This window comes from Pogona vitticeps, chromosome 2 (genome assembly GCF_051106095.1).
Source record: "Pogona vitticeps strain Pit_001003342236 chromosome 2, PviZW2.1, whole genome shotgun sequence".
NCBI lineage: Eukaryota > Metazoa > Chordata > Lepidosauria > Squamata > Agamidae > Pogona > Pogona vitticeps.
In genome coordinates this window covers 198,118,562-198,140,334 of record NC_135784.1, presented here as the reverse complement: position 1 = coordinate 198,140,334, position 21,773 = coordinate 198,118,562, and the positions used below count along the sequence as shown (strand labels likewise).

At 41.3% G+C, this 21,773-nt stretch overlaps 1 protein-coding gene across 1 annotated transcript in view; it reads left to right on the top strand.

The window, feature by feature from the left end:
- The window catches only part of SHB (SH2 domain containing adaptor protein B), a 175,672-nt gene that overhangs the window by 53,383 nt on the left and 100,516 nt on the right, over positions 1–21,773 (top strand). The window lies entirely within an intron of this gene.

Below are 21,773 nucleotides of genomic sequence, written 5' to 3'. Positions count from 1 at the left end.
ACACTGAGGAACTGCAGGCAGGAAGGGCAGGATTGCTGAGTAATGCGAAACCATATGTGAAGTTTGAAAGCAGGGGTGGACAAAGAACAGCCTCCAGATATGACTGGACTGCAACTCTCAGCCTTCCTCACCATTGGCTAAACTGGCTGGTGTTCATGGGAGTAGTAGTCTTACTGCCATCATTCTGGAGGCCACATTTTGCCTGCCCCTTGTTTAGGGCAATTGCTAGTAAGTGGCTGCCTGTATCCATTCACAGTTCTAATTCTATACAGTTATAAATCAAGATCCCGGATTATCCCAGATGAAGAGATAAATCTCTGACACTGGAACAGTGATTTTTTTTAAAATGGCAATTACACTGAATGTTGGATTTCTCAGGTCAGACCCTTACTCTGAACTGTACCAGGTTGCCCGATGTTTCCCATGATGCCTTGGCTCAGATTATTGCTGCAAACAGGAATTTCAGCCTCAGCTGATAAAATGTGTGCACTTGGCAACAGGAGACAAAGGAGCCCAATTTTTAAAAACCAGAACTGGTAGCACCAGAATTAGGTTCATGTACATTTGTTTAAAGCAGTGTTTCCCAACCTTTCTCAAGTCACACCTGCCTTTTATAATAGCCAAGTAACCTGTCTCCTCCCCACCACCACCATATCTGCATAAAAAGGCATTTTAATGGAGTAAAGAAAACACATTAAAATAGATTTTTTTGGAATGTGATATATATTACTAGTGATGTAATAATACATAATTATGAGGGGGCTGCCTCTATCAGATAATATTTGAGAAGAAAAAATGAGTTTAGTTTACTTTTTTTGGGTGTGGAAACAACCCTCTTTTCATGTGTCTTTTTCCCGCCCACCCAGAAAGCCTCCTCATTGAAGAGCCCCTCCTCCTCAATCCCAAATAAACACCCCCTCCACATGCTCCACCCTGTGCCCCACTCCCTCCTTGATACTCCTCTCTCACCTTTTTGTCATCTTGCTTCCCCCTCCATGACTCAGGTGGGGCCCAGAGGCATCTCCCCTGTCTAAGTCCCCTCTCCATTCCCTGCACTGCAATCACAAATGAAAGGCACCACTAGGGCAACAACTTTTCAATCCTTCATCTGTCTGGAGTGTCAGCATTCTTGGTGTGCCCATGCACTTGCCTCATTCAGGCCCCTTTGAACTGGTCTGATGCTCCAGTCCGAAGGGCAGATGTCAGGCCCCCCCCCCGAGGTGAATGTAAAGGAGCAGAGAGAAACAAGCGAGAGCGGCTCTTTAGAGAGAGGGTAGGAGTGATGTGCATGCATGAAAGGAAAATCCACCCAAAGGGCTACAGAAATAACTAAGAACCCTAGGTTGCCTGCAATTCCACTTCGAATTAAAATTATCTTTCTGTTGGCCAAAAGGATTAAAATAAAAGAACATTGTGTACGCCATGTTCAATATAATAATTATAAAAATAATTGCAAGTAAAAATAGCCATTGTGGCATGTCCCCAAGAAAACGCTTTGCAACCTGCTTGGGAGTCCTGACCCACACGATGGGAACCCATGGACCTAAAGGATATGTGTGGGTGAGTGGGTGGGAATAGAATTGTTATTTACACTTGTATCCTGACGTTAGCTGGCTGGATGACTCAGTGATTGGGTACCTGACTGTGGAGCCGGCAGTCAATAATTTGATTCAACATTGTGCCTCCCGGGAGGCGAGCAAGCCTCTGTAATCTTAAGCAAGCTGCAGAGTCCTAGAGCACCCCCAGAAGAAGGGCATCATCAACCTTTTCTGAGTCATCTGGTCTAGAAAATCCCGGAAAGGGTCACCATAAATCAGAACCAACATAATAGTAGATCATTATTATCATTATCATCTTGACTTTCCTCCTAGGGGCTCAGTATAACATACCTGGAGAAGTTTACCTTTGTAAAAGCTGTGTCAGGTAGGTTTAGGCTAAGAAGAGGGTCAATGAACTGGGATAGGACAGCAAGTTTTATGGCCAAGAGAGGACTTTCTGTATAGAACCAGGCCTCCTTCTGGCTTCTGTAAAGTGCAAAGTGTACTGTTTAAATTTTGCACAGAGGCTATAGTAAAAGAAAAATCTCAGCAGAGACTAAACATTTGTGGGTGGCTGCCAAGTGTTGTAGCCTTGTAGTTTGTGGTTATAGAAATGTGCAGGAAAGGTGATAGCTGTTCTGAAAACATTAAAAAAAACTGGCTGTCAAAAGGCGTCTGTGTTTGATTATGTGTTTTCAGGCCAATTAGATTACCTTAAATGCTTCAAGCTTTATCTGCAAAAAAGAGATGGCAGAGATCCATCAGTCCAGGAATTGCTTAATTTGTTGCTGCAGCAACAACAAACCAAGGACGTGTTAATGAAGGTGTGTAACCTGGCTGTACACTAGAACTTTTGTAAGGCGAACTTTCTATTAAAATTCTGTACAAAGGCAAGTAGGCAGCTTTAAGATTCTTAGAAGAGGACCATCTTTTCAAATAGATTCTGTTCTGTGCATTTGTGTCCATGTATGATCAACTTTCATCTGTTTACAATTTTAAAAAAAACAGCTGGAAACTAATCCAGCACTAGACAGCTGGTTCACAGGTGCCTTTCATGACTGCTGTACGTTTTCAGTCTCATGTGTAAATGAGCCATCCCTTGTCAAATGGAAGGGACCTGACCCCTCAAATACTATAGTTCTCAAAGATAAGCTTCCAGACTGTGTAATGGAGGTTCTTCAGAACTGTGATCAGTTTCCACTTGTGTTGCTTTTAGGAAGAATGAAGAGAAACATCCTGGCAGGTCTCTTCTCAACGGCTATTGCCAGCGGGTCCCTCCCGGAGTCCTGGAAGCAGGCCATTGTTGCCCCTATATTCAAAAAAGGGGACCCCTGTCTCCCTGAGAATTACAGGCCAATCAGCCTTCTTTCAATAACAGGCAAGCTGTACGCCAACTATCTTTTGGTCCATCTTAACACTTGGATCACTGAGAATAACATCCTAGGTATTGAACAGATTGGGTTTAGACCAGGCCACTCCACCTTGGACCACTGTGCAGTCCTGTCTCATCTCGCTTACAAGTACTCCATAAAAACTAATTCAAAATTATTTGTAGCTTTCTTAGACTTAAAAGCGGCCTTTTGACAGCATTGACAGGCAGCTACTCTGGGTCAAGCTGGAGAAAACCAGAATCCCTTCCAATCTGATTAACCCCATCAGGCAACTGTATTCTAACACCTCCTGCAGGATAAGATGCTCTTGGGACGGCCTCCTTACAGAAGCGATCCCTACAAATAAGGGAGTCAAGCAAGGTTGCCCATTGGCCCCGACTTTATTCAACCTGTTCCTAAATGATCTGGCTCCAGAACTGTTAACCGTCGATGGTCATTTTCCAACCCTTGGAGACCGCAAGATCCCAGTCCTTTTATATGCCGATGACGCTGTACTTATTTCGCGCTCTCGGCTGGGCCTTAAAAGATTAATAAACAAATGTCTGGACTATTTATCCATTAACAAACTTCATTTAAATTATCTGAAATCAAAAATTCTTGTTTTCTCCAAGTCCCGCAAAATATACAAATGGACCTTTAATCGTCATTCAATTGAACAGGTGAGGACCTTCAAATATCTGGGATTACTATTCTCAGCTGACTTTTCCTGGGTGGGCCACCGTAATATGGCACATGCAACTGCCAAAACATCTTCAACGGCCATCTCCAGATTCTTCTATAACAAAGGGGGCCGCCTAATCCCGGCAGCCCTCAAAATATTCAATGCCAAATCCATTTCTCAAGCTTTGTACGGCATCCCTATTTGGATCAACGCCTATCACAAATCATTAGAAAATTTTCAATCAGTTTTCTTGAGAAGAATCATGGCCATGCCAAACTGCGTGCCGTATGAGGCGTTATGCCTCGAAACGGGACAACTCCCAGTAAAGGACGTTGCTTGGCACAGAACTTGCAAATATTGGCTAAGAATATACTTTGACCCCTCCCAAACAACCCTACTCTATCATCTTAAAAAAGATAGTTGCCCTCCTGCCGATGGCTGGCTAAGGAAGATTGAACAGATTGGTCTAGATCCGGAGTCCTTGGGTTCTCTCACGTTTCAGGCCGCCTTAAAAACCGTCAAACAAAGACTGGCTGACATTGATTCGCAAAACTTATTAAGCGCCGCAAACAGATCTTGCTCACCTCTGTTCTGGAAACTTCCCCTGGTAGTAGGCAGCCCACCGGCCTACATTTCCATACTGCATAATCCCGAAATCAGAAGGGCAATTTCGTTAGCCCGCTGTAATTCAATTCCCTCGGCGGTGCTAACAGGCCGATTTAATAATATCCCCTTCAATAACAGATTATGCCCCTGCATGATGAGTGTTGTAGAGACGCTACCCCACATCTTATTTCATTGCCCACTTCATTTGACCGCGAGGGACAAATTCCTCGCCTCCTTTCCACAACGAAAGCCCTGGCTTACTGACGAAGCATATTTTAGTTTTATTTTACAGCGGTCCGACGAGCACTTTTTGACTATCCTCGGCAAATTTTTGCTAGACATAATCCAAACTAATACAGAACGAGAATCTAATCCTAAGTTTTAGTGTTTTAGGGGCTGTCCCCACAAGTTGTACTTTGTACCCTTTGTATGTCTGTATGCGCTTTTTATGCCAATAAAGGTAAAGTAAGTAAGTAGGAAGAATGTGAGACCACATCTTTTAACACTAATACAGATTGGATGAAGTTCAGTAGTAAGTTGCAGCTAGAGTCAACCCATTGAATGAGACGATTTGCCAAATCCCCACTGCTTCAATGGGTGTTCTCTCATTGCGGCTTACTACTGGATCTCAGCCATTGTTTAATCTTCTGTGTGGCTTTTAACAGTACAGTACATTGAATTGATTTTTAACTATTTTTATTGTTAAAGTTTATTTGAGTGTAATAATATAAAGGCTAAATTTGTTTTATTTGTTTCTGTTTTAAAAAGTTTGTAAACGATGTTGAGTGCTGCTTTTTAATGGAAAGACCAGGTGTTTTTGACAGGGTATTTATGAAATTAATAGTAAATATCTGCTCATTCTGGAACACCAAGTCACAAAACCCTAGGAATATTTGAGAAGCATAACTATATACTGTATGACCAATCAGCAGGATAATTATCCATCCAGTATACCAGATTTTCTTAAATGTAATCTCATAGCCTCCAAATCTGAATATTTCTTCTCATTATCTAAATGATTCAAATCATTGTCAAGGGGGTTCTAATAAATGAGATTTAGGTGTACATGAGTACAGTGGCACCTCTTGCTTATTGGCATTAAAATGCATTCCATTTTTGTTGGCAGTATTTTGATGGCCTTTTCTTTGTCGTTTGAGAATGTGGTTTAGCTCACTGGTTCTTAACCTTGGGTTATTGAGGAGTTTTGGACTGCAACTCCCAGAAGCCTTCACCATTGGGAGTTGCAGTTCAAAAGCATCTGAGTAACAAAGGTTAAGAACTACTGGTTTAGCTAACGGACAAACTGGATTGGGATCAATGTCTCCATTAAATGTTCATGCTCTGTGCTGGCACATCAGACTGTCTAAATATTTGGAAATTCCCAGACACTCAATTAGATTGACATTTATGTTAGGTTATCGTTCTACTGTACTCATCCAAACACTCAGTGCAGGTTTCCTCACTTGCTGTTGCTCTTTACTGCGCAATTCCTATTCCCTGGTTTGGGCTAAATATCATTTACTACCTGTGCATGTTGGTTCACTTGATACCCTCTCAGGGCAAAAACATGCATCAAGGCTCCACTTCTTGTTGTAGTCTCCATAAAAAGCCGATAGTTTCCCTTCCTCGGTGTCTAAAAAAACAGCAGTTCCTAGTGAGCATTTCAAGTAAACCCGCTATCATCTCATTTGAAACACTACTGCTGATCCCATCCTCCACCTCTGAGCCTTTCCCATTTGCTTTCGTGATTGCTATGTATCTGTAAGAAGTGGGAAGGACAGTCTCTGCACATTTCCTGCAGAGGAAGTTGGTCATCACCAGAGCAATCCATACAATTCAGTGGATGGAGAATCATCAGTGGTAGTAAGTTCACATCATAGGGGTATCACCCTGAAATTTTGAGATGCGTCTGCTAATCTGTGCTTGTAATCACAATTTTCATTCCTATTACCTGTCCTGTCTACTGGGACTAAGATCTTTTGGAGACAGATACAAGTGGAGAGAATTGCTCCTGTGCATTCCCTCATTAAGCTGGCTGAATAGCTCATTGAGTTAGGTATCTGTCTGCAGAGCCAGAGACTGGGAGTTTGGTTCCCCACTGGGCTTCCCAGAGGAGCCAACCTGTGTGGCCTTGGGCAGGCTGCACAGTTCCAAGGTGCCCCCAGGAGAAGGGAAGGGTAAGCCACTTCTGAGTACTCTCTATGTAGAAAACCCTGAAAAGGGTCAGTGTACTCAGAATTGACTTGATGGGCACACTATTATTATTATTATTATTATTATTATTGTTGTTGTTGTTGTTGTTGTTGTTGTTGTTGTTGTTGTTGTTGTTGTTGTTGTTGTTGTTGTTCCCTCATTTAAAAGTAACATATGAATTCACCTTCTATAGTAAAAAGAGGATTAGCTCTGTTCTGCAGTTAAAAATCCATGACATGAGTTTAGCAATAACAAGCCAATTATCCAGTCATTAGTTCACTATTTCATAATAATGTCGTTTCTTAGTTTCCAAATATTCAGTACTTGCTTTTAGTGAAAACTGCACACCAAGACCCTTTGTGTATTTCAATCAAATATGTTGCTATTGTGTTGTTCATATGTAGAAATTATGAGAATATCCAAAGGAAAGGGTAGCATGACCTGACATCGATAATAATAAAAGATAGCCAGGATTCTGTTACATACATGTCCCAGTGTAACTCGAAGTACAACAAATGATGTTAAATAGGGGAACTATATCCCACAAGGAGTTCCATTGTGGTGCACAATCTCTTGTCAGTTAGATCCTACAGTTAGTTGCACAACACCGTGGAATGGCATAACTTAGTGTAATTCCACTAGAAACTTGTGTGTGTGTAAATTTATGCTACACAAAGGCCAATAGGATTTTAGCCCATATATGACTGTCAGAGCTATAGTTCCATAGCCATGAAACCCAAGCGCTTGAAGCTAGGTGTTCATACTAAGAGGGCACAAGGAGTGCGCCTTCAAAGGACTATTTGATTTTTTAAAAATGCACTCATTGATGTTTGTTTCAAATGTTTCAGCATACTGTATTTGAAGCCTACAATTTCATCTTGGCAGCAGACACCCCAACCTGTGCATAGCCATGCACTTAATACAGTTTGAAGTCCCAGGGGAAGTAGTCTGAGGAACAGTTATAGGACTGCAGCTCCCCTCTCCTGCGTAGCATCTCTCTGGAACATGAAATGATTAGACCCATTCCCTCAGGATTAATCTCTAGTAAAGACATGAATAGAGGGACCAGTGTCTGCAGCTTCATTGAGATGGGTGGCGCAATATGCCCAGCTCTGAGAACTATGCCATTTGGCTTGAAGACTTCAGTATGTCAGACTGCTGATTGCTTTTCCAACCCATGCAAAGCTGGGTACTTTCACTAATAAATGCATAATATAATTTAACTGTATGTTTCATATTGTAATACTGTATATGTGTCCTTGGACAGCATGCCAAAAAGAGACTAAACCAGGGGTATATTAATGCGATTACAGAGCTACTATGGGGGTGGAGCAAGGAAATGCTGTTCGCTTCCAGGACAGAACACCACCACAATGGATCCTTTGTATTCCACTTGGCATTTGTAAGGTTAACAAACCTTGGTCAGTGATTTGAATTGAGGAAAGGGAAAGTGGAAAGTGATATGAGACTGATGACATCAAAGGAGAAGGAAAGTTACAGCTGAATCCCTCAGTTAACCTCGAGATCTCTCTAGATTGCCTTAACCACTGAGGGACTAAGGAGAGCTCTAACAGAGTTTACCAAACAGTATATGTATCTCCTTGCAGCTGCTCCACCAGCTATTTCACAAAGCTGTAGGAAAAAAGGAAGACTTTGTATTCTGGAGTATTTGGCTTCGTTTACGAAACTTTACTGAAAAAAAATTACACTGTTGAAATCAAAGAGATATGTGGTTGTGGAAGTATGACTACTGAATGGATTTTGAGTGGACAGGTCATACAGATGGGGCACATATAGTCACTGCTGTTCCTCATTCATGGAAATGTGGTGTGGCTTTGTTTGTTTTTAGCAGGCATCTAGAAGTGCACAGATGTCAGGGACTTGGCAATGAAGCAGTTTGGCCTGGCTCTCCAAGGAGCACAGGGTGGGTTACTCAGTTACAGAGTGGGTCAGGGAATTCCGCACACTCCTATCATTTTCACATACTGTATATTACTCCCTGTAATACAGTACTGTGTTCTTGTGCTATTTGGTGGTTATGTTGTTACTGCTGAATTCCATTACTTCTATTGTGCATCAACTTTAATATGAAGCCTGGAGGGATCTGTTTATGCAGTAAATACATTTCTCGGCCCCAGAAATATGTGTGAAGAATAGAATTATGCCTAAGAACACAGTTGACCATCCCTGCTTTAATCTTCAAGAGCTACTTTAGAATGTGCTTGATCCATATCAGGCACATTATATGCACTGGTGAAAGATCTCAAACAACATTCCCTAAACAAAGCAAAGGAAATAATATGGACAGTGTTTGAAATGTTGATTAAAAAGTAGAATTGAATTTGCTAAATCTTTTTTGTCTGTGGAAGCAGGGGGGTGTCTGGTAGCCCTTTCAAAAAACAAACAAACCTGTTTATTTGAAAGGAAAAACAATTAATTAACAATGCCAAATTCTCTCTTTAGGTCTGAACTAGATATGACACAGGACATCCATGAACACAGTCTCTCATAGGACATGTGTATAAGATTATCTGTGTCACTTACAGCACACGTGACTGTACTGGCCCAGAATGTCCAGCTGGACAAAAATAACCTACTGTACATTCAGAGGGATATGTGCTAGTCAGCATCCAAACTAGATTGTGCTGTATCTGGTGCTGCCTTAAAGATAGTTTGGAAAATGAACTAGTTCAGAATTCCATTGCCAGAACAATAGCAGGGATGAGAAATTGTCATTGTGTAATGGCTGTAACTGCCAGTAGCCAGAATGCTGCTGGTGGTGTGCCTTTGTAAGCCCTGTTGTTTTTAGTAGAGTGATTTCGAGTTTGCATAACTGCAAATTGGAGATCACTGGAGTAGTCATAGAGCACTCTACCTGTCGAGCAGTAACACTGTGCCACTGCTAGTGAAACTGACCGGTGTGTCTCTGAACCCAGTTAAGATTCTTTATGTCTCATATGTCTAGGGCTCTAATATTTGACAGAATATGTCCTGTGTTGTGATACTGTCCATACCCCGAGTTCAAACACTTGAAGACTTTTCTCTCAGTAAACCTCTGAAGGTGATAGAGAGATACCTTTTTGGTTGTGGCCCTCTTTCTTTGGGGTCCTTTCTCCAGTGAGACCCACTTCGCCCCAACATTAGGTTTAAATACTTTGCTACTCCCATAGATTTGTCAGGCTGTGATTTTCTGATTTTTAAATTTTGTTGTTGTTGTGTGCTGTCAAATTAAAACCAATTTATAACAACCCTAACAGCTAAGGGAAATACTTCACGGCCAAGCAAAAATTTGAACCTAAGTTGCCTGACTCGTCCCCTATTACGCTATCCACTACACCTCACTGGTTATTGGCATCATACAAATGATTATTCCTGTGATATTTTTTATTTTTAGCCTTTTAGAAAGGAGAGGTGTATGTTTCTATTACAGCTACATTAGGCTGTTCAGTATTAGTTCCAATGAAGTAGACCCATTGAAATGAATGGAACTTGTTAGTCCCTACAGTTGAGTTTAGCTTGTTGTTTCTAATGTTATTTTTTCTCTAACTTTTGTAAGGACAGTGAATAACTAATGCAAATTACATTATAGGTCCTAGAACCATAAGCAAACTTTCCCCCTAGTAAACAGTGTGATACATCAGATAATACAGTGTGTTGGGTTTACAGCTGGGTAAATCTGGATACTGAAGACCTATACAGAAGGGATAAAAAGGACGACAGACTCCTTTGAAGAGGAATGCTATGATGAAGAACTTGCAGTTCTAGAAAGAGAAATGAAAGCTACTCTGAAAGCACTGTTGTTGTTGTTTAGTCGTTTAGTTGTGTCCGACTCTTCGTGACCCCATGGACCAGAGCACGCCAGGCCGTCCTGTCTTCCACTGCCTCCCGGAGCTGGGCCAAATTCATGTTGGTCGCTTCAATGACACTGTCCAACCATCTCATCCTCTGTCGTCCCCTTCTCCTCTTGCCCTCACACTTTCCTAACATCAGGGTCTTTTCCAGGGAGTCTTCTCTTCTCATGAGATGGCCAAAGTATTGGAGCCTCAGCTTCAGGATCTCTCCTTCCAGTGAGCACTCAGGGTTGATTTCCTTTAGAATTGATAGGTTTGTTCTCCTTGCAGTCCAGGGGACTCTCAAGAGCCTCCTCCAGCACCACAATTCAAAAGCATCAATTCTTCGGCAGTCAGCCTTCTTTATGGTCCAGCTCTCACTTCTGTACATCACTACAGGAAAAACCATAGCTTTGACTATTCGGACTTTTGTTGGCAAGGTGATGTCTCTGCTTTTTAAGATGCTGTCGAGGTTTGTCATCGCTTTCCTCCCAAGAAGAAGGCGTCTTTTAATTTCGGGGCTACCGTCACCATCTGCAGTGATCATGGAGCCCAAGAAAGTAAAATCTGTCACTACTTCCATATCTTCCCCTTCTATTTGCCAGGAGGTGATGGGACCAGTGGCCATGATCTTAGTTTTTTTGATGTTGAGCTTCAGACCATTTTTTGAGCTCTCCTCTTTCACCCTCATTACAAGGTTCCTTAATTCCTCCTCACTTTCTGCCATCAGAGTGGTATCATCTGCATATCAGAGGTTGTTGATAGTTCTTCCGGCAATCTTAATTCCGGCTTGGGATTCCTCTGGTCTGGCCTCTCGCTGAAAGCACTAGGAAGAAATAAGTCACCAATGGTAGATGGGATACCAATAGAACTGTTTCAAGCCACCGGGACTGAATCTGTCAAAATTGTAACAAGAATATACGAACAAATATGAAAAACACAACAATGCCCTGCAGACTGGAAACACTCAATATATTATACATTCCAGTCCTTAAGAAAGGAGATGTGAAGGAGTACAGTAACTACAGGACCATTACTTTACGTTCTCATGCAAGCAAAGTGGTGCTCAAGGTGTGGCAAAAAAAAGAAAAAGAAAAAAGAAAAAGAAGGAAGTCTTCTACCTTATATAGAGCAAGAAATGTCTGATGTTCAAGGAAAGTCTTCTCGTGTACCACCAATAGCGGTAAAGGCACTTGAAGGGCAATTTATAATTTAATTATGCAGGCTATGCAGTGCCCTCCCTCTCTCCAGTGAGCTCGGTACACAATTTAGTGACTTTGAAAGGATGAAAGGTTGAGTCAACCTTGAGCCAGACCTTGAACTTGAGGTCAAACTGAGGTCATGAGCAGAATCTTCACTGCAGAACTGCAGTTTAAACTGAGCAAGGAGGAAGAGGCACAAGAAGACCAGTTTATGCTTTACAAACTAAAGCAAAGTCTTGGACTGCTGAGAAATGTTGGATTGTTCTGAAAGTAATGGGCATGCCTCAGTACAGTACTTGGTTGTCCTGATACATGTATTGTGGACAAGAAGCTACTGTTAGGACAGAATAGGCAGAGTCAGAATGGTTTCCTATAGGCAAAGGTGTCAGAAAAGGGTGCATTTTATTTCCTTATCTGTTCAATCTGTATGCAGAACATACCATACAGAAAGCAGGACTGGATTCAAATGAATGAGGAGTGAAAATTGGTGGAATAAACATAAATAATTTAAAATATGCAGATGACACCAACTTACTGACAGAAAATAGCAAAGACTCGAAACAACTTTTAGGAGAAGTGAAAGAAAAAAGTACCAAAGCAGGGCTGCAGTTTCATGTTAAGAAGACAAAAATCATGACTATAGAAGAATTACACGGATGTAATGTTAACAATGAAGAAATTAGAAAAAGTGGAGATTTTGTATGCCATGGTTTAATCATCAGTCCAAACAGAGACTGCAGGCAAGAAATCAGAAGAAGACCAACACTAGGAAGGGTAGCAATGAAGGAATTAGAAAAGATCATCAAGGGTGTATTACTGGAGACCAAGACCAAGATCATTAACACTCTTGTATTTCTGATCACCATGTACTGTATGAGTGTGGACAGTAAAGAAAGCTGATGGGAAAAATAATTTTTTTCAAATATGGTGCTGGAAGAGAGCTTTGCAGACACCCTGTACTACCAGAAAGACAATCAAGTGGATCTTAGATCAAATCAAGCCTGAACTAGCTCTGGGAATTAAAATGTTGAAGCAGGCTGTCCTGCTTTGGGCACATCATGACAAGACAGGATTCTCTGGAAAAGATAATCATGCTGGGAAAGGTAGGAGACAGCAGAAAAAAAAAGAACAAATATGAAATGGACTGACTCCCTAAAAGAAACCACAAGCTTCAGTTTTTTGCCTGCTCATTGTTCACACTGTGTGCTTTCCCCCTCCACCTCCTCTAGCAGCCACCCACTCAAAGGCAGAGCATCCCTGCCCTGCCTCCTCAGCTGAGAAGATGGCTGCTGGAGTAGTCAAAGAAGGGAAGCATGCTTTGGACAGGAAATCATCACCAGGGTTAGATGGGATACCAATGGAATGCACAGAGTACCGATGAGTGCACAGAGGAGGAAGGAGATAGGAGTGCATGGTGCCCATGGACCGCCTTCATGGGCACTGTACTGAACTGGGCCGAACCATCGAACTGCGCTTCATACCCATCTCTAATTTAAACACTTGTTCAGATACAAAATTCATTGGACTTGAGGTATATCTTTATCTCTCTCTTCTGTCTCCCCTTTACTCAGTTTCTCTTGCTCTACAAACACACACACGCACATACACGCACAGCCTGACTGACATACATCACTAATAGCTTTGGAAATAAAATAAGGTAACCCTATGTGTATTGTTCTGTACTTCTTAGAAGAAACATGAGGTACTGACATGACACATAAACAATTTTGGGCTTTAAATCTAGTATTGAATTAGAATTTTTTAAAAAATCTCAGATTTGGATTTACAGAGAGCTGTATTAACTGATATATTACCAATAGAATACTTCTATGTAATTCAGCCCTAATCCTGTACCCCACCTTGTGCAAAACCTAGAAATGGTAGTTTTGTGAGCTTTCTGAGGTTTTGTTTGTTAGGGATTTCTTAGAGATCTTCTAATACCAGCTCCCAATTGTACCTTTTTTTAAGAGTAAGTACTCTGTCAAAAAGAAATATTTGACTGAACTGCTGCGTTTTAGTGCTATGCAACTAAATATTAAACTGGTTTACTTCCACTGTACACATGAGCTCAAAAAACTTTTGTCTAGCTGGCATAGTGTGGAAGGAAGACCCCAGTGTGCTCACCTCCCTGTTGTTCAGAATGGACCAGTTACATTATGGCATGACAGAAAGTTACCCATCTTGTACTGTTGTGAGTCTGTGTCACGTGTTGTCAAGTTTGACAGACTTATAGTGACCCTAATAGGGCTTTCAAGGTAAGTAAGATATTGAAGGATTAATTTTTATCGGTTCCGCCTCCTCCCCAGTGAATTTCCATGGCTGAGAGGAGATTCAAGCCCAGTCTCCTGAGTCCCAATCCATCACTCTCTCCACTATACCACACTGGATACACCACTCTGTACTGCGAGAAATTGCTGTCAGATCCAAGGGATGTTTTAGGAAATTGCTAGAAATCCAGCCTGAAACTCCCCAATTTATGGCAGCTTGAGTTGATTTGGGGCTTTGGCTTTCGAGGTCCATGCCAAACAAAACCCCGCAAAAAGTACTCTTTGCCAGAAAAGTGATGTCACTTTGTGCCCCCTCCTGCTCCTCCCAAAGCCTTCTGCTCTTTCCTAGGCTTTTATGTAAGTATGATAGGTTTTATGTTTATAAAAGCTTATAATTGGGCACATATGTTTCACACCCCAGCAAAGGGAATGATGTAGAGTGGTGATAAATTTCCAGCTAAAATGTTTCAGCAATTTTGTCTACTGCCTGACCCTTTTTGTTGCACGGAGCTACACTTTGGCTAATCCTTGGACAGGGAGTTGAACTATGTAATGATCCTTTTCTAGGAACCCAAATGCCTCATTATAGACTCAGTGCCATTAGACATTGATTTCCTTTCCTGTCCCCTCCCCTTACTTCCCTCACATGCTAAATGCTTCCATTTAAAACAAAGGGGTGGGAAGAACATCCCTCTGATTTAGAAAAAAAGTGTGGCCAAGATTCTTTTCCATACATTTCATACAGGCTTTTTTTAACCAATAGGATTTGTGAAATGCAGATATAGTAAAGAGTTGGGACAGGCTGAAGATGCATGTTGTCCAGCCTTCTGTCTCCTATTGTAGCAAACATAGTGGTTATAGCAGGGGTGGAGTATGTGTGACCCTTCCCATAGTGTTGCAGTGCAATTCCCATCAACCATAGCCAGCATAGCCAACGATAAGGAATGACAGGACGTACAGCCCAATGCCATCCTGGGGGATGCTTGTTCGCCATCCCTAGCTGGTGGAAAACCTAGAAGTTGAACCCCAGATCAAGGGTCCTTTGCTTTCCGTAGACAGCTGGTTGGTCACTGTGTGAGAAGAATGCTGAACTATATAGGACTGATCTATTACAGCTTTTCTTATGGTATCGTTCCAAGATATCCTGCCTCAGAAACCTGGATGTTGTACATCAAGACTGGTATCCACTGATATTTCCTCCATGAATTTGTCTAATCCTTTACAGCCATCTAAACTGGTGGCCTTCTTCATCAGATCTTGTGGCAGTGGGTTCTGTGGTATTCGTAAAGAACTACAGTACTTACTCTTCTCTGTCCTGGATCTTGCATCATTCAGCTTCACCAGATGTTGCTACTTTCTAATACCCATATACATGCTCTTTCTTTACCACATTTAAAAATAAATAAAACTCTTGTCAAAGCCTCCCTCCCTGTCCAGTTTCTCTTGGCAGGTGTCCAGAGTGGAGTGGAGCAAGAGGGTGCTTGCCCTCCTTGAAATCCTAAATTTATTTATTATTGTAAGGTAGTGTGAAAATTATGCTGAAAATCACAATACAGCTTTGTCCTTTTCTGTACTGATATCTTTCTTTCCCACTGTGCTGTGGCATCTATCTCTTACTTCAGTGCTCAGGTAACTCTCAAGTAAATCTTTCTCCTTTTCTTGTATATTTTGAATATTTGAAATTCTTCATTCTTTGTTTCATTTGCTTGTATTCATAATGTATATTCCAGATTTATATCCCAGTTCTCCATTCTAACAGAATGCTCATGACGGCTTACTGTATAATAAAAGGGATAGGGAAAACCCAAATAGAATGCACTTAAAAATTAACCATAGCAAAGCAAGAGCAACATTCCAGGGAGACCAAAAACCACCAAACAGAAGATAAACTGAAAATGCTTGCCCAAACAAGTAAATCTAAACTTGGCAACCAAAAATCACAAGAGACAGGTCAGCAGGAATCTTGCAAGCTAGGGAGTTTCAGGGCTTTTGCGGTGCTGTAGAGAAAGCTCTTTTCATTGTCTCTGTTAACCATGTTCCAGGTGGTAGTTAGAAGCAGAAAGGGCCTTTATAAGAATTCATTATTTCAGAAGGCTAGCAAAACCAAAATGAAACATGTACAGGAATATTCATGGCATTTAGCAAAACATAGTCTCAGACAAAAATGACATACAGAGCAGCAAATTTAGTAGTTTGCGGTTAAAATAATAAAATAAATCAAGTATATATTAACTGGGCCCTCGCTCCCAGGAAATGTGGAATACAAAATGTTGTGGAACTAATAATGCAATATATGTAATGGTTCTTGAATTATCTTAATATGCATAATTTGTGCTGGTTGCATAGTTCTCCTTTAATTTTTGCAAAGCACGTACCAGCTTGTCTAGATGTGTGACATTCTCACAGTCTATTTAACCATGACAGATAAGCACAGAACCCATGTTTCAAAGTAGTCTACTTATTATTTTAATACTTTGTATCCTACTTTTCCTTCCCAAAAAATCTAAAGCAGCGTGCTGTACAATAATTAAAGACAACAAAAAGGAGTTCAAGAAAACAAAACACAGTGCATGAAAAGGAAAATGTAAAGTATCAAATACTGTAGGAAATACACAACGAAACGAAACAAAACCAGTCAGTTCCACTGGAAAGCTAGCCTGATGAACAAAATGAAATCAGGGCTGGATTTCCCTGCAAAGAGTATTCCGTGTCAAGGGTACCATAACTGAAACGTTCTTCTTCCCTGTATTTACCTGCCATACTTTGGGTAGAATGGAAACTCAGAGCAGGACCTTATGATGTTGATCTAAGTACCTGGAAAGGAGTGTACAAAAGAAGCAACTGTTATGATTCTTAGGTCCCAGACGTTTGAAAGCTTTAATGGCAAGAACCAAAAGCTTGCACTGAGTCCAGAAACAGGTAAATGAAAAATTATTAAAGGACTGGGATGAAAAAAGGATTGGATCAATTGTCTGAACATTCCTTGGCAGTAATCTGCCACCACTGTTTTGACTGGGGCAGTTTCTAGCTGCTCTTGTCCTCCAAAGTACCTGCAATTGGAGATAAATAGCAGAAAGTGACTCTACCCCAGTCCAGCCATTACTTTGATATATGCAAGAAGAGGGGCATCTAGAGGTGAATGCTGGACTGGATGGACCTTTTTTCTTCCTTTAGATCTAGTATGGTACATGGGGAAAGCTCATATAGAAATACAACATTAAAATTCATCCACATGCACAAAAGACTTCTTTTGTCAGTACTCAAAACCTAACCCTTTTGGGGGAAAACTGTCAGCAAGTGTAAAAGAAACCATGTGTTAGCACAGACCAGTTCCTTTATCTAAGCTAAAAAATTCCAAATTGTAATTTAAACTGAAATAGCACTGAGGGCAGCTGGACACTCTTTTGGCAGCCATTGGGTTGTATATCTAATTCCAATTAAAATGCGGAGATGTATCTGCCTTTGAAACAGTCCAGGCTGCCATATTTGTCCAGATACTGGGATTAGTTGATTTTCTGCAGCGTTCTGTGTTTATGAGAGCTAAAGCTCTTGATTTATTTCAAATGTCGATCTTGGAATTTATGATGGATGTTTTCAGAACCACCTACTGCTCCAACTGTTTAATCATTCCTCTGGCTATAGACAGACAGTGCTGTTTGAAACATAGATGCTAGCTGGCTGGCTGGCTAGACTTGGAAACTCCTTGATCTATGATGACGAGCAAAAGGTCCAGTTGTATGAATTTATGATGCCCACAAATATTATTCATTTTGTTCAGTGGTTGGGGCCCCAGCAATCATTTGACCATTCCTGTACTGTCAATAGACTGGTCCTTTAGTAGCCCCTTGTTTGATGTCAAATAGAATCAAACATAATCTGGAACCAGTAAAACTATCTTCTAGGTAGTTGCCCACCTTTTTAATTTGTTTAATACTATCCTTTGATAGCAAAGAAATAGATGAAGGCTTGGAGCTACTGTCTCCAGGTCTACATGAGTCTTAGTGCGTATTAGACACAGGCACTTCGTATTCCTATCTAAGGATTTGACATATAGTGCCATGGTGGCCCAATTCTCGCCCCCAGAACTGGCTGATTCACTTGCCAGGCTCCGCATGGCACTCAGGTCCTTCTTCAGTGGCAACGTGACAATCCGAGCAGAAGCCCAGGTGGCCTTCCCCAACCTCCCTGTGCAGCTGACCACTTGTCCACTGAGCATGGAGACTATCCTTCTTGCCTCCACACCGAACGAGTTGGCTGTGCAGGGAGCCAGGGAGGAACTGGCCAGACTTCTGCCAGGATTGGCACACTGCCACCAAAGAATGACCCAAGCGCTACGTGGAGCCCAGTGGGTTGGCCTGTCAGTTGTGGAGGTGGGAAATTGGACCACAGCTGCTGCGGGTTGTATTTTGTATCCCTAACTACGAATACAAAGTGCCCATGTCTAGTACATATGTATTTGTATTATCTGCAGCATATACAAATATGTGTGCATCCTTTTATTCTCCCTGTCTCCTAGAGCACATGCCAACCCATCTTGTGGAATGAATACGTTTCAAAACTAACATTTGTATTTTATTGCTGCTATTAATTTTCATTTCATTTTAGACAAATATCGTAGCTGCTTGGGTTTTCTGTTCCCACCCACACGGCCACACTAATTTTTCTCTGAGATTGTAGGACAAAAGCCAAGCAGTATGGTTTGGTTTCTCCAAGGTCATCATATTTGTAGATACACTGTTAGCTACAAGCAGTAACTGATGTACAACAGTTCACGGTTCTAATCACATTGTAATAAGTCTGTATAGGATGCTACAGAACTTGGGCCATTGGATGACTGTATTTGCTGTTTTGGATTCAAATGTACAATTTGATTTCCAGGAATGTAATGTATTTGGGAATATTAATTCTACCCCTTGCAGTAAAGGTCAGCTATACATAGTACTGATTGGATGTCACCTGTGAGTGACACAGTTTTCCCTCCATATAGTCCTTTTACTATTCTTTTAGAAACTGTTTTCTTTTCTTTTTCACTTTTTAAATGAAAGTTCAAGTGGATTTTTCAAAAGAAGACAGACATCCTTTCTTGAGTACATGAAAAGAGTGCTATATTAGCACTTGAATCACTGAACAGTTATCATGCATTGCAGAATAGTAGGGTATGTAGAGGTGCTGGACTTAGTCCCCAGGGTATCATGAAGAGAAAGATCCACAGACTCTAGTATAAACTTTATTTCCTTCTCTAGTAGTTCTGGGCACGGATATGAATAAGCTGGGCAATTTTAGTCTGGCTGAAGTCTCTTTGTTGTTGTTTTTTAAAGCGCTGCACCACCAGCATTTCTCTAGTTTCTAAGTGTGCCGATCTCTCCTGCAGAAAACAAGAACAAAGCCATGCAGCATGACATATTTCTATTGCTTGGTCTGTAGCAAGGTTCAAAAACTTGACTTCAGGGATCTGCCAGAGGCATTACACTGACTGTTAATACAGTGCACCCAACTGTATCTGAGCTTGGTTTACACTTTTACCCTGAATCAAGGTACCCAAGCTTTGACCTTGCTTGGAGCCCAGCTGTCATTTGATGGCCAGAGACACTTGAGGCTTGACAATGGCTTTGTGACAGCCGGTGCATGGGAGCTGCTCTGCATCTTCCTTTTGTATGGGTGTAGGGTTGTGCACCATTTCTTGATTGTGCAGGACGTAAGTGCCATACATACAGTACACTTGCAAAGGACTCTTCCAGTACATTGCTAACCCACTTTTGTTTTGTTAATTGCCAACTGTGCCCATCATATTGAGTGTCCCTGAAAGGGACAAAAGAACAAACTCTCATTAAGTTTAAAGTGCTTTCTTTCCTGATTTGTTTGAAGACGTTTTGACATTTTCAAGCCTGATCCAGATACAGGAAGCTTGTGTGGTACTTTCTGCCTGTAATTTAAAAAGACAAATTGTTTCTTTTTTAAAAAAAAAATAAAACCAAATCCATGCGAATGACTAACATTGAATTAGGCCTGGAATACATTACATATGTGCTTAAATAAAATCAGCATTTGATATTATTCTGTTTGACAGATTTCTACATGTTTAATTTACTTTCTCATTTTCTTGCAAATGGGAAAGGAGAAATAAAAAAAATACATTACTCATCTTAGGCTTTTTTTTTTTTGCTCATATTTTCTTTTCCTCCGGCCCTCCCACCCTAGTCTCATGTCATTTTAGTGCTGTTATTTTTAGAGAAAGGCAACTATTACGGTGTCAGACCCTATATGGGGGGGGGGGGAACAGCGGGGCACCCGAGATACTTATCTATCAGCAGCTGACAGGGCATCATCAGAGAAGTAAATGGATGGTGTTTCAGCTGCAGGGCTTTTGCAGATAAAACCTGTCCTTGTTAGGAGGAGAAATTACTCCTGCCTGATGCACACTGTTGTCTTTGAGCGAAGCACCCCCAAGCCTCTGACACTGCTCTGACAGGGCTGCTGATTACAGCTTGGGCCTACATTAAGCAGAAGATACTATGCAGCTCATTCTCTCTCTCTTTCTCTCTCTTTCTGAGTGAACCATTAGAGCTGTAATAACAAGCCATTCATTACGCATATTTAGTGAGAGTGGGTGGAAAGTGAGGGGAGATGCCTCCCTACCAGCTTCATTTTGCACTTGTCATCTTTAGCTATTTGCATTTAATGAAGCCCTTGAATATGCCTTAAATTATACCTCAAATGATGGACAGAGTTAGCTTACACTTGAGTGGTCCAAAATAATAATAATAAAAAAATTCTGAAGATGAAATAGTAATTACTCTGGAATTGTCATCCTGTACCAGTAAGGAGGAGTTGCGAAAGCTCTTAAGAATGGTAAAAAAAAAAGTGTCTGGCAGGATCAGATAAAGGCCTACCAACCATAGCTTTATCCATGCCTTGTTTTTTCTTTCACGACCTCCCAGGACGTTATGCTTTCTCATCTCACCAGGTGAAAGAATCTCACTTTCAAAACTCGGTTGCCTAAGTCAGTGTTTTCCAGATCTTGTCTCTTTGGGAGGGTCTTTCCATACCAGCTAAGGAGCGCCTATGTATCTGCTGCGGCCATGCTCTACATTACAGAAGATTTATTTCCTTTTGTTTGTTACTGGCATTTATACAGTATTCTGCCAGTGACAATGTACATGCCTGCCTCCTCTGCACTATCATAAAAAGATCTATGAGGTCGGCCAGGCTAAGGAAGAGAGCGACTGGCTCAGGGTCAACCAGTGAGTTTCATGGCTCGTTGGGAAACTGAACCTGGATCTCCCAAGTCCCACTCGAAAACTCTTGACCATGGATAGGGAACATTGACCAGGCTTGTTTAGCATCCCATCACCTCCTGATGTGAAGTAAGTGTATGTATAGAACACATCTGTCCCCCACTCCCTGGTGCTGTGTGTTGAGGGAAGCAAGGTCAGCCAAGGAACTTGTCACCTTCTGCTGATCTTCTAAAGCAGGTGTCCTTGAAAATCACATTGAGAACCTTATTATTCTCTACAATGTATTTGGGCCTTGACGTCTAATACGTGAATATCAAAGTCTCCCAATCCAAGTCAGATGCAAAATGGCTCAGGGAGCAGAACCAATTATCTCCTGCTCTGCGACAAACCAAACACTGGACTGATGTGGATAAAAAGTTCTTTTTAACAAGAAGGGATGAGTAGCCCTTTCTGGTGTTGCAGTCAACCAGTTGAGGCCAGAAACCCTCTCATTCAATGTATCTTGATGTGCCTTCTGATTGCCCTTGTTCTAAAAGCCATTGCTCTTGGCTAACCTCTAAAAAAGCTATATGTGACAGCTTGTAGGATTAGCCAGCTGTGTCTGATGGGAAATAATCTGGAACATTTTCAGATTTAAATCTGTTGCCTAGACTACTCTAGTGGCTAAGCATGAATTAGAATTTTTATGTTTAAGATTGAATTTATTCAAATGATTTCTGTGCGAATGTGTTCAATTGTATGTGAATCAGAACTGAATCTAATTTATTATTTGGTCAAAATGTTTCTTCTTGCTTTCACTGGTGCATTCCACCATCACATTTCTAAAATCATATTGTAAAGTTCTGGTTTG